The sequence below is a fragment of the Anolis sagrei genome, chromosome 3 (genome assembly GCF_037176765.1).
Source record: "Anolis sagrei isolate rAnoSag1 chromosome 3, rAnoSag1.mat, whole genome shotgun sequence".
In the NCBI taxonomy this organism is placed as follows: Eukaryota; Metazoa; Chordata; class Lepidosauria; order Squamata; family Dactyloidae; genus Anolis; species Anolis sagrei.
This window is the reverse complement of record NC_090023.1, coordinates 193,190,006-193,202,505: the sequence shown is the minus strand read 5'-3', so window position 1 is coordinate 193,202,505 and position 12,500 is coordinate 193,190,006. Positions and strand designations below refer to the sequence as shown.

Genomic DNA, 12,500 nt, shown 5'->3' with positions numbered 1-12,500 from the left:
TGTGGGTGTGAATTCATACTTAACCATAAAAACCCTTGCATTACTCTGTCTCGTATTAAATACCACATATAACTCTCAGCAGGTTTTATGTTGTGTTTTACTGTCAGGAATGGATAAAGCAGGCCCAACATTTTGTTTCGCAATTAGGAAAATGTTTAGTTTAATTTATTAAACCCAAAGAGAAAACAACTACATAGGATTAATTTCATGCCCAACTATATCTTGTTCTGGTTTCTCACTAATTGTTTAATCATTTATTTTATACAGCCAAACAGACAATCCAATTCACTTCTCAGAGCACTAACTTATAAAAATAAACCAGGCTATTGAAAGACAAACCCTTTGACTTTCCCCATCTATTATTTTCTCCCTCCCTCCCCTCTCTCTTACAGATATCTCAAATAGATACATAATTATAATAGATAGATACATATTCCAATAATGGCTAGGATTTCAGAAACAGTTTTAGACATTATGGTGGTTTAAAGGACTGAGTTTTTTCTAATAAAATCCCACCACACTATTTAATCACATACAACATCATTTTTAAATGGGCCAATTCTCAAAGCTTCTGAGGATCTATGTTTTCAAATGCATGAGAGAGGGGATCACAAAATCTTTGCTGGGCATGCTACTGTTCTTGAAAGCAACCAATATAGTTGTTTTGCTTCACACAAAATGTGAAAGATACATTATTTGTAATAAATTAGAGGACAGAATCTCTACTATACCACCAGGTATCTTTTGAACCAGCTACCAATAGATTAGTAATATGCCATATGTATAAGCCTTTTCTCTAAAAGTAGAAAACTATAGAAAATATAGTCATCTTATAACACATTTGCATCTTTCTTCCTAATATCTACATATAGAATAATAACAAAGGAATTGCTATTATTAGAATGGAGGGGAGGGGGGGATAAAGGTTATGAGGCAAAAGAAATGCAAACATAACTCCAGAAAAAATGCAGATGACTGCATCAAAAGCACACCTATACTGATCCATTATCCTAAAAGGGGGGCTTATCAGCAGCACTGATTCATTTTAACAGGAACCAAGGCTGCTTATCACAACCTTGAATGACAAAAATTATGGGTTGTTCCAAATTCTCCCTGACAACAACTTGAAGCAAACCTCGCTTTGGGACCACACCAGTAGTTGGTCTGGTTCCAAGAGGAATGACCATCCCATTTTCCCCTGGTCTTGGCCACTCTGGTGATATGGGATTACATTCATCGCCCCACTCTCATTCTGATTTTATTGGTGGCCAGTGGGTCTGACATGGCTAGTGTTCGTTGGCTGTTGCCTGGAGTGATACTGGCCAAAGTGATGAGACAATCATCCCCACGTCCTTCATTGCTCTGGAGCCTGTCAACATCACCCCAGCCAGCAAGCAGTGGGCACAAGTCAGGTCACAGCTTCTCAGATGAGAATGGGTGGTGGATGACAGAGGTGTCCATCTGAAGACCCCAAATCAGGTTCGCTACTGCTAAATAGTCAGGACTCTGCAGCAGCTATGGCTGGAGTGCAGACTAAGCCACCCCAGGACTAATTCATCACTTAGCACTCTAGATTGCTCTTGGGATAAAGGGCCAATATAGATGCACTCTAAGGTTGACTCTGCACTGTAGAATTATTGCAGTTTCACACCACTTTAACTGCCATGGCACATTGCTATGTAATCCAAAAACTTTTAGCAAAACTACAACTCCCAGGATTCCATAGCATTGAGTCATGGTGTCAAACTATATTAATTTTAGCATGTAGATGCACCCTAACATAAGAGACAGATGGAAATTTCTTCATAGTTCTGGACGTGGAATAATATCCTGGATTACAGACATTTCTCATTGCACTTTCAATAGTCTGAAAAAAATATAGAGATCTGAAAGCTACTTTCCAAAAATGACCTGTTCCCACTACCCATTCAGTGCTGCAAATATAATGTATTGCCTTTGCTTGTTTCACAGGTTGCTCCTTATTAGTACTTTCTGATATTTAATCCTAAACTCAAAATAGCATAATCCTTGAAAAATTCAGGTCAAAATGCCTATTAAAATATTTAATTCTAAAATATTTAATTAGAAAAATAATTAAAATGCCATTTTAAAAAAGTATTATTTTAAAATATAAGACCAGTAAATTCATTCCTGTTCACTACATTACTTTTGAGATGTAACTTTATTGCACACTCATTAGCAAAGGATAAAAATACTATATTACAGATAATTTCATGTTTTGTAATTGGCTACTTCAAAGCTCTGAAGGAGTGTAGGCAAATCCTGCAGGGTGAATGCATGCTGCAGGAAGCCAATGTGCAAAATCTTCAAAAGAATGGCAGCATGGGCATACCCTTATTGCTAAGGGATACAATAGGGATACTCCTGTAGTATAGCTGTTAGACTATACCACTTCTGAAAATGAGTAGGGAAATCATAGATATGATTGCTCTTATATTTATCTTTTTTAAACTGTGATTGTAGCTTTTGTTTATTTGCCTCTGCTATGTAACTCTTCTTTTTTCCTCACATAAAAATTCATTTTGAAGTAAAAGTAAAAATATATGCAGCAAAAGGAAAGGACAATATTAAAAGATGAAAAAATTAGAGAAAGGGGAATGAAACTCACTCGTTACAAACCTTAGTATATCATAAATGGCTTTTGAGACAGGCTGACAAGAATTATTGGTAATCACAAGAGAGTATGGATAGCCAGCAATGCTATCGTATACAAATTACTCAGAAGTAAGATGCACAAATGTCGGAGACCCCTAGTGGCGCAATGGGTTAAACCATTGTGTCAGAAGGACTGCTGACCCAAAGGTTGGTTTTTTGAATCTGGGGAACAGGGTGAGCTGCCATCTGTCAGCTCCAGCTTCTTATACAGGGACATGAGAGAAGCCTCCCACAGAATGGCAAAAGATCCATGTGTCCACTGGGCAACGTCCTTGCAGACAGCCAATTCTCTCACACCAGAAATGACTTGCAGTTTCTCAAGTCACTCCTGACATGGAAAAAAACCTACCAAATGCCACCTTAGTAGTGTGACTGCATCACAGAAATAATATTATTTTGATCTGGGTAACATTCAAACTTGCCATACCTGCACTGTAAATCTTGAAGTTCTGCCATGTGATTTCCCTGATCATGTAAACATGGCTCTGAAAATAATATTTCAGCAATTATGCAGTTTTGTTTATCATGTTTTTCAGTCATTTGCAAACACATAGCCTTTATAAAATATTTTATATGATTTGCTATTATTCTAAGTACTACAATTAAATATGAATATTTATAATGTGTTATATTTTAAAAGTTACAAATTGTTTGAAACAATTTCCTTTCCAGCTTACAAGGCTGAAATAAACAGGCCTACATCAGAATTTAAACCCTTATTAGAAGTATACATGCTTCGGTGAAAAACACTAGGGTCCCTATCTACCTCCTTATCTACCTTCTCAGGTTTCGAGGACTTTCTAAAGTTGCTTGTCATGCCAATCAGGGAACTGTCTTGTTAAATGGTACAATAAGGTTCAGATACTTGCATACTTAATGTATTACTTTTTCCACAAATGTTTGCCTTTATGTTTGATTTTCAGTCTTATAAACATTATTCATACAAAACTTCACACAATGTCTGAAAAATGAAGGTTCAGTGAGTGTGGATGCTTGTGTATCCAGAACCCAACTTTATCCGTATTTCTTTCTTTTTTTTCAAATTTCAATATCATTTACTGTTTCTATAAAAAAAACTAATGTATTTTTTAAAGAAATGAAATCAATGTTTTGACTGACATATATAAAGCAACATGTTTTGTTTCCACATTATTATGTATAGAAGAAGTTTATCCAATGTAAAGGGAAATGCTATTGAACAAAAACATCTGTATCCATTTCTGTGGTGTTGGGTATTCTTTCTCCAGCTGCCTGGTTGGATTTATCTTTCTGTTCACAAATTCAAGATGCTCCTATGTATAGATATGGCAGAAAATGTGTTCATATATGCATATAATAGAGCAGACTTCTTATTGTGATAAATAGTTATTCATTGAAGATGTTGCTAACATGTTTTCCTATCTATAAAAGGAAGTTGTTTAAGCTACATTTTAAAAACATTGGGGGTAATTTGCTTATATTCACAAATTTCAAAATACCAGCATAAATCTCTAGGAAGCAAGTAAACAATTTGAACTGGGAAAGAATGGTTATTTGTAAAAATTCATAGATAATACGAAAGTCAATTCAGTTTTGTTGGAGATATTTAAAATATAAGCACTCTACCCATTTACAACACTTTTAAAAACTTGGCCACACATTGTACAATATAGCTTGTTTTGTAGGGTGAGTTGTTAATGTTTGAGTTTTGGGGGGTTTGAGCTTTGTTGTTAGACATGGATTCTTACTGAACTTATTACAGTATGACCCCATTATCAACTGATTAAATATCTACTAACCGTGGTTTCAGGTATCCATGGGTCTTAGAATGTATCTCCTGGAGATATGGGGAGATCATACTGTATCTGTGTAGCTCTATGTTCCCAAAGCAAAATTATGCAAGATGTACTCATCCAATCCATTTATATTTCTTCTTCTAATTAATTCAACTTACCTAAATTCACATATACACCTATTTCACACTGGCCTGATTCTAATACTAAAAGGAAATTATTTTGGAAATAATGTCACTAACCTATAAAATATTACCCCTCGATGCAATAGTGCATGTGTTGTTCCTGTTATAAAGTGAGGCTATCATGGGACTTTTTTGCAAGATTTGTTCAAGAGCGACTTCTTCTGGGGCTGAGAGAGTGCAACTTACCCAAGCGGGTTTCCAGAGATTCAAACCCGGGTCTCCAGAGTCATTGTTTCTCTCAGACCAGAATTTTGATGTGTGATGTTTCAATGTTGAATCATTTCCCAAGGATTGTAGCAAGCCTTCTTAAGTCAACCGAATCCTACCTCCATCAGTGTTCCAAGTCCTTTATTAGTACATTCAGATGTTTCTAGTGGGCTCAGTACTGCTAATAGGCTTTCCCAACCCCCATGGTTTTGTTTCTATCAAAATAGTCTCTTTCAAGCTGCAGCAGAGAGAGAAAGAGAAGAGGAGGGAGGGAGAACTGTCTCTGCAAAAGAACTGTTCTTTCTCACCAGATGTGTAACCGTGTTTCGTCTTTCACTATAGACAAACTGGAGCCGACTTCTTCCGCTACCCAGACCTGTGCTGCATGTCTTACAACAACACAAATGTAAGCCTCTTCCTTTCCACACATGTTAAACTCATTTCCTAACTATTGGGAGAGCACAACACTATCCTTACTGCGATTGTCAAGATGATGCAGTTCATTTTATGTACTCCTGGCACCACAAACAGATGCTGATAGGCTCTGGTCACTTTGTTGTGTGTGAAATGCTTGAAGGCAGGCACTACTTTCTTTTAAATATAAACATTGCTGTCTGTGCACATCAGTAGTAGATAAAACAACCTGCATCTTCTCACATGAACAGTTGCACATATATGTGCCATGCAGAAGAACAATATAGAAATACAAAATGCAACATGTATTTTCCCCCAAAGCAACTTGCTGGATTGTGCAAACTATCGTGCATGATGTGCAGACAGCTATATACATAAAACATCATTTTCCATCTTAGCATGCTAAAAGAAATAAGTAGCCTTTCAAAACAGAAGAAGAATTATATAATTGACCAGTTGGAAGACTGAACCAAGAAGCTAAAAGTCTTATGTTACATTTTAAGTAATACTAGTGTTCAAAATGCCTATATATCTCATGAATCTCTTAGCCACCTTGCTGGCCTGTAAAATGGGCCACTTTGGGTTATTTTCCAAATCATGGCCATGTCTTGGTTTTTAAAACATTAATAAGTGCAATGAAGTGTGCATGTGTGTTTAATCGTTTTGACCACAAATATTTTTGTAAGATTTGCTATTAAGATAAACAAACAAGAAGAGCTTGTGTTCTGGCAGCCTGACCGAGGTGAATGGTTTTCATTTTCTTAGCGTGTAAGCTCTGGAAGCTTTGCCAAGTACAGGTTAAGCTCCCTGAGTTTTCACTTCCTGTAGCCCTGCTTGTCAATCACTTCCTGGCATCTGCAGTGACAATTTCCATCGTTAGAGCTTGGAATTTCCATCTCCTCCAAACATGTCTCCCAGTGCCACACTTAACCCCTTGGGTTCTTGTGTCTGATAAATTATTCACCATTTCAGCAAAAGTAACTGAACACTGTTGCGTCTTTGCTGATTGTAAACAAAAGCTACTGTTTTTTCCCCTAAATGTCGTATTTCACATTTAAAATATTCACTGAAATTATCTTACTAAAAATTGTAACATTGTATGAGGAATGCTTCATTGAAACGGTTTGTGCTGCAATTGGCTTGCAATTATTTTTAAATTATCAAATGGATACTTACTTCCTGTATGCATGTGCACCAGAATTCTGTGCTAAAGATTTTTCCATAAGCTAATCCAATTCATCAAAGGCATCCTAACAAAATTACAGGCTCTGGCAGTATCTTTGCCGTTCACCTGATAAGGCTCTAACAGAAGCAGCAGATGGTTTGTATCAGGATACTTCTTGTAGAATAGTTTTTGACAGCTTTGCCTAAATCCCTTCCCCCACTTTTCCTTTCTCACACAAGCACACTACTTTATTATTCTTTTGCATACTGGTTGCACTGAAGGCAATACAAATGTAGTTGGCGCCACTGAAAAAGCAAGTATTGTAAAATGGGAAAGCTACTTAGAGAAAAAAAAACTTGGCTTTATAAATGTATTAAAGAACAATTTCAAAGATGCATATTTGCACTCCCTTTGACTAGCATCTTAATATTTAAGTAATTATGGCACAGTCCTAGCAACAAGTCCCATTTATTTCAGTGAGTTTTCCTGTCATGTTAGGAGATATAGGATTACAAACTTAATTATTTGTGGTTTTCAGATATGATTATAGATATGACTCATTTTAAAACCTTAGCTTGATTTAGAGAGGTATGCCAAATAATTTAAAGGGTCAGTTTTATTTTTTATTTTCTAAATTCAGAGGTTTGCATTACAATGTTAACCACAAATAAAGAAGTTGCAATTATAATTCAATGTTTTCTTTAGGAATAATTTTCAATCCTTGTTTTTATCTCTGTTCCATTTTTCATTCTCCACCATAACACCTATTATTATTATTATTATTATTATATTATTATTATTATTATTATTATTATTATTATCCTGCTTTTCCAACATGTGTGGGACTCAAAGTGGTGAGCAAATATCTCTCTACACATTCTCTCTGACAATTCCTGTGTATTCACTTTCTCCTCTCCAGATATCTTCTCTTGTGTTCTTGGTCTCCTCCATGCAACATGTTTCATCTCTTCTTTTTTACCCTCAAGCCTCTCCATTTCTAAGCCATGCCATGTGTTATTTCTCTATTCAATGGTATTATCCTATCCTTGAACCACCTTATACATCAATATGGCTTACTTTCATACTTTATGGAATTCTAAGGACTCTTATCAATTAGCTACCACATTCTTTATTAGCTTTCTGCACCTCCATCTTTGAGCTACATAATGGTTCTTCTCATAGGAAGAAGAGCCCACTAGACTCATTTCTCTCTTCGTCCCATCAAACAGCTTCCTGTTATTTTTTGCACATCACACATTTTTCCACCCTGGCTTTAGTTCTCCCATTTTCATTTATGATGACTCTATTTCTGCTGGTTTTCTTTCTTTTATATATATTATTTCTAGAACTCCTTGTTGACTCTAGAATTGACTCTAGCTCACGAGGCTTTTACTGATGGAGGGACTTTCAGATGTGGTTGGGATCACTGCAGAAAACCTACATCAATCTTTATGATGTGGAGGCCAGGTTTGGATAAAGATACAAAAATTTCAGGATGCAGCTTAGAACATTTAAAATAGTGAATTAATCATTGGCAGCTTATACAATTTGTCATATTCAATTCATTTTCCCACTTCACAATCCACATGTTGCCCAAATAACACAGATCCATTACAAATTGATGTTAAATGCAAGTCTTCTATGTGAAACTCCTCTGTATATACAACAATATATTCAGTAATACTCATTTAAAGCATTTGCCCATGAAATGCTACATCTGTGTGCTTAAAAATAAAACCTACGCTCTATATCCAGAAATATTCCCCTTGCATGCATATTTATTATCTATAGGCAACTACATCCTTGTAATCCATTCCAACATAATGTAGCAAAATTAAAAATATCCTTTGAAAACTAAGGATATCCTACATGGCACTTTGAAAAATCGCAGCCAAATAAAAAGGAACTGCTAGACCTATTCTGCAGTAATTACATGCCCTGCTTAAAGGAATCTTAAGAATGAACATTTTACAATAAACTGTACTGTTTTCACTGCATTATGCAGATTAAATGACAACTTGTCATTTAAGAAGTTAATAAACAGTCACCATTTTGCAGGTTATCCAAATGCTACTGAATAGACAACCTTGGATCCCTAAATGATGTGTAATTAAAATTATTTTTAAAATCCTCCTTGACAGGCCAAGGCTTAGCCAAAATGTAAATGACATTAAAGAAGACAATGAATTTAATTTTATTTAATGTCCCTTTTTGCAGATCCTCATTTACATAGCATTTTTAACAAAAGCGTTGACCTTATAAATGCTGGCATTTGTACAGCTTCTGCAGAGTTGGATTTAATCATGCTTTCACAAAGCCATAAGGGAAAAGCTTTAAGTTCTCTGGTTGGATATGGAGTAGGAATAAAAACATTGGGACTGGTCAAATGTTTATCCTCCTTGCTTCTGAAAACAACCTGACAAGAAGATGTAAAGGTCTAGGGAATAACCCATTGCTGTTTGTAAGGCTTGGTAATAATCATACATAATCGTTTGGAAATATAGCTAATAAAAAATATAATGAGTGTTCAGCAAAATCGGCATTAGGCCCAAATTACATGATATTAATACTTGAACAGGTGCAGAAAGGCTCTTTAAATGAGGTAAATGAATAAAATGTCCCAGAGCACAACTGTGTGCGCTGACAAAAAGTCAATCACATGAATAATTCAGTGACTAGGACTGCCAGCAAAGGTCAGTTTTCTTTGACCTTTGTGACAGGAAGTGAAAGGAAACACTGTTGACTAAAAAAAAAGCCACCTCAAATCAGTCTTCAGCTACCATTCTACAATTACTTGGAAGAAACAAACTTTAGCTACACGTGAAATAAAGCTATTTTTCAGAAACTGAAAGCATGGGACAAAGTCTGATAATTTTGTCACCTTCTGAAAGATGTAGAAGTCATCAGGCTTTGTTTCATACTGAAGCACAACATGAGGACAACAAGATGTTACACCAAGACAATGAAAGGTTAACTACAGAGGGGCATTTTTCTCTGCAAACAATGTCAATTATGTATAAAATCTGAGGTCAGCTGAAAAGTATTTTAAGAGCCTACAGGGCTGAAAGTTTGCAGCAGCTGTTAAATATGACAAAACTTCTTTCCCCCACTAAAAAGAAAAAAAATCTAAATCTATTCCAAACTCTGTATGAAAGAAAATGGAATAAACAGATGTCTGGCCTTTATACAGAAAAGTAGAACACACTTGGAATTATAAGTCTTCTAAACTCTATAGAATAATGCCAGATTTATTGGGGAGGGAGAGTATTTACTACCCACAGAGATGCCAACTAGCAGTACGACTGTGATAGTACCATCTGGAAAAATGATGCCAAGCATGCTCTCAGCAATACTTTGTAAGCTCATTCAGTGTGCACAGGCAGATCTGCCATTGTTTTACTAGCAAGTTGCTTCTTAATGTTGTGATAGTAATATAACCCTCTCTTCTTATGTTCTTCCACAATCAGTCTTTTCAGTTTTCAACAGTTGGACTCCGAGTTTTTGTATCGATTCAAGCCAAACAAGGGAAGGAAAAGTCAAAAGGATGTGTCTTACCAGGAATTTCCATACCTTCCAATAAAATATTATGATGGCAGAAAAGAATTATTTTAGCATGCAGTGTGGTTTTGGTTTAGCAGTTACAGCGGCATCCTGTAATCATTTACAGCCATTGGAATGTATGGGTGAAATAGGATAGATTTATCTCTTCATAGTTGTGATATGTAGACAATGGGTGTTCCTAATGAGGAACATCTGCTTTTGTGCTTTCCCAGAAAACATTATTCCACTATGAAAGTGATACTCCCATCCTTTTCAGCAGTCCTACATAAAAATATAGATCTCTTCTTTTTCTTTTATTCGACTTTCTTTGGACCTGTCTAATTTCCCAGGGACATTTCTTGAGGAAGGATTCCTTTGGCTCCAATTACTTCACAGTAATGTTTTAATGCATTGGCTCCACTGCATGGATTACATAATTATATAATTTTAAAAACAAAAAAAATATTCCAGAAATACACTCACTCAGAAATATTTGCAGGAGAAACATCCAGCTTAAATTTAAAAAGTCAATTGGGACTGTGGGGAGGGGCGAGAGATTTATTGATATGGTCTATACTGTGGAATTTTAAAATCGAAGCACAAAAAAACACAACTTTTAAACTATCAAAAAGTTTCCTTTTCACTTAAATACCTAACCTAACAAGACAGTAACAGTTTCTATTACAACCCAAATAACCAATATTCATATTTAAAACCTTTTGCATGAGTTCAAATGTCCTAAAGATCTAGCAAAGAATACTGCATGTCATTTTTAAGCCTAGTTATAACATATCATGTGAGAAGCTGTAAATTGACCCTGAAATTTAACTTTTATTCTTTCATTCTAAGGAGTGGGTACAGCTCAGAAATTTAGCTTTATTATCAGCAAATTTAAGGGAGGCACAAAAACATATACATCAGTCCAAAACATTACTGTTATGATACATCTGAAATTCAATTTGATCATCCCCAGAGACTATACCACTCATGGTTCATTTTTTTCTAGGTTATTTTCCCTTCATGACTTTGCTGAAATAATTTTGATGTGAGCACTAAATGGCATGGTTTTGTAAAATGTACCTCGAAGTACTGAGAGTGCCATAACGTCACTTCCCAAAGCAACAGAGTATGCAAGAAAGTGCTAATAGAATGCTGTCATTACAAGTGACAACTCTTTTAAGGAGGATAAATATACATTCTTTTTACATTATGCAAAAACAGGCCTTACCTTTAATACTCTTAATGTAGAAGGTGATTAAAATTTGTATAAAATAGCCATATCTTCAGATTTAGAAGCACAGCAGATTTTTCATCAATAATTAAGATCCCAAAAGCATTTATGTGAAGCATAAATTGAGATTCAATCTTATTTATTCATATAAACATAGTTAATCCATTAAAATGTGTCTTTATAATCCTATGTTTCTAAGATACCAGTTTCAAGCATGTTTTAAATAGATATAGAGACGTATAAAAACACTGATATTATGTGGTGGACTAAATAGTCCTTGATTCCCAAATAATGCATATATATTAACTCACACTTATTTAAGTTCATTAGCAAGCATTCCACACTTGAAGTTTCTAAAACAGTTATTTGTGCTGCAATTCACTGTATTCATACACTGCTGATGCAAAGTGATGATATGTTTATTGACATATGTTCGATACTGAAGAAATAATCATTGTGTTCCACATCTATATTTCTATTTTTAAGTATGGCTCGATACTGTACCAAAAATAAAATCTGCACCACTAATTTAAAATGTAGAAATTGCAAGGCTAAAGTTAATAAAAGCCTACATAATGAAATGCATCCAAAATCATACTATAATTAACATCTGTAGCTTTCTATTGACTACTTAAATAAGTTTGCTAAACTTTTCCAAAGGTATGTTCTCTAAAGTCTGCTATAAATTTCATTCAAAAGGCAACCTTCTACTTCTGTATTATTTCCAAAGATAAAACACTAAAGACAAATATAATTGTATTGATTTTTTGCTACTTCAAGTTCCATAAAGTGTTGAACTTGTTCTCAGTGGCTTGACACAATCCCAGAGTGATGGCAACAACTGGTCAGCCCTATTTGATTACTAATAAGAGAGATGTCCCTTCTGTCAGATACCTAACATTCTCCACTAAGCAAACAGCTATTTCAGCTACTTAAACATTAGCATTACTCTCCACTGGTGGTGCATATTTCTTTAGGCTTAACTCATCAGGTTTTCTAGGTTTAATTTTTCAGCCACTAGACAGCCAAGTCCATGATCAAAAGATAACTTTGTAATGAAATGATGAAATGTGAGCCTTTTCCAAAATATTGTTAACACCTTGCCTGATCAAGTAAGTATCATACATATGTCTTGCTTTAGCATTAAATGGGAATGGCTATGAATTTTAAAATTTGAAGTCACTCATAGCCCTGGTGATGCTAACATACTGTATCATACAAATTGGTTTCTTGATCATACAATTTATCAATTAGGAGTATAGAAATAAAATGCCCATTGATATATGTGATTTATGTAACACGGAAGTAGC

At 35.1% G+C, this 12,500-nt stretch overlaps 1 protein-coding gene across 12 annotated transcripts in view; it reads right to left on the bottom strand.

Annotated features, from left to right (window-relative positions):
- EBF3 (EBF transcription factor 3) overlaps positions 1–12,500 on the bottom strand; it is a 215,047-nt gene that overhangs the window by 171,476 nt on the left and 31,071 nt on the right. The gene's annotated exons all lie outside the window — the stretch shown is intronic.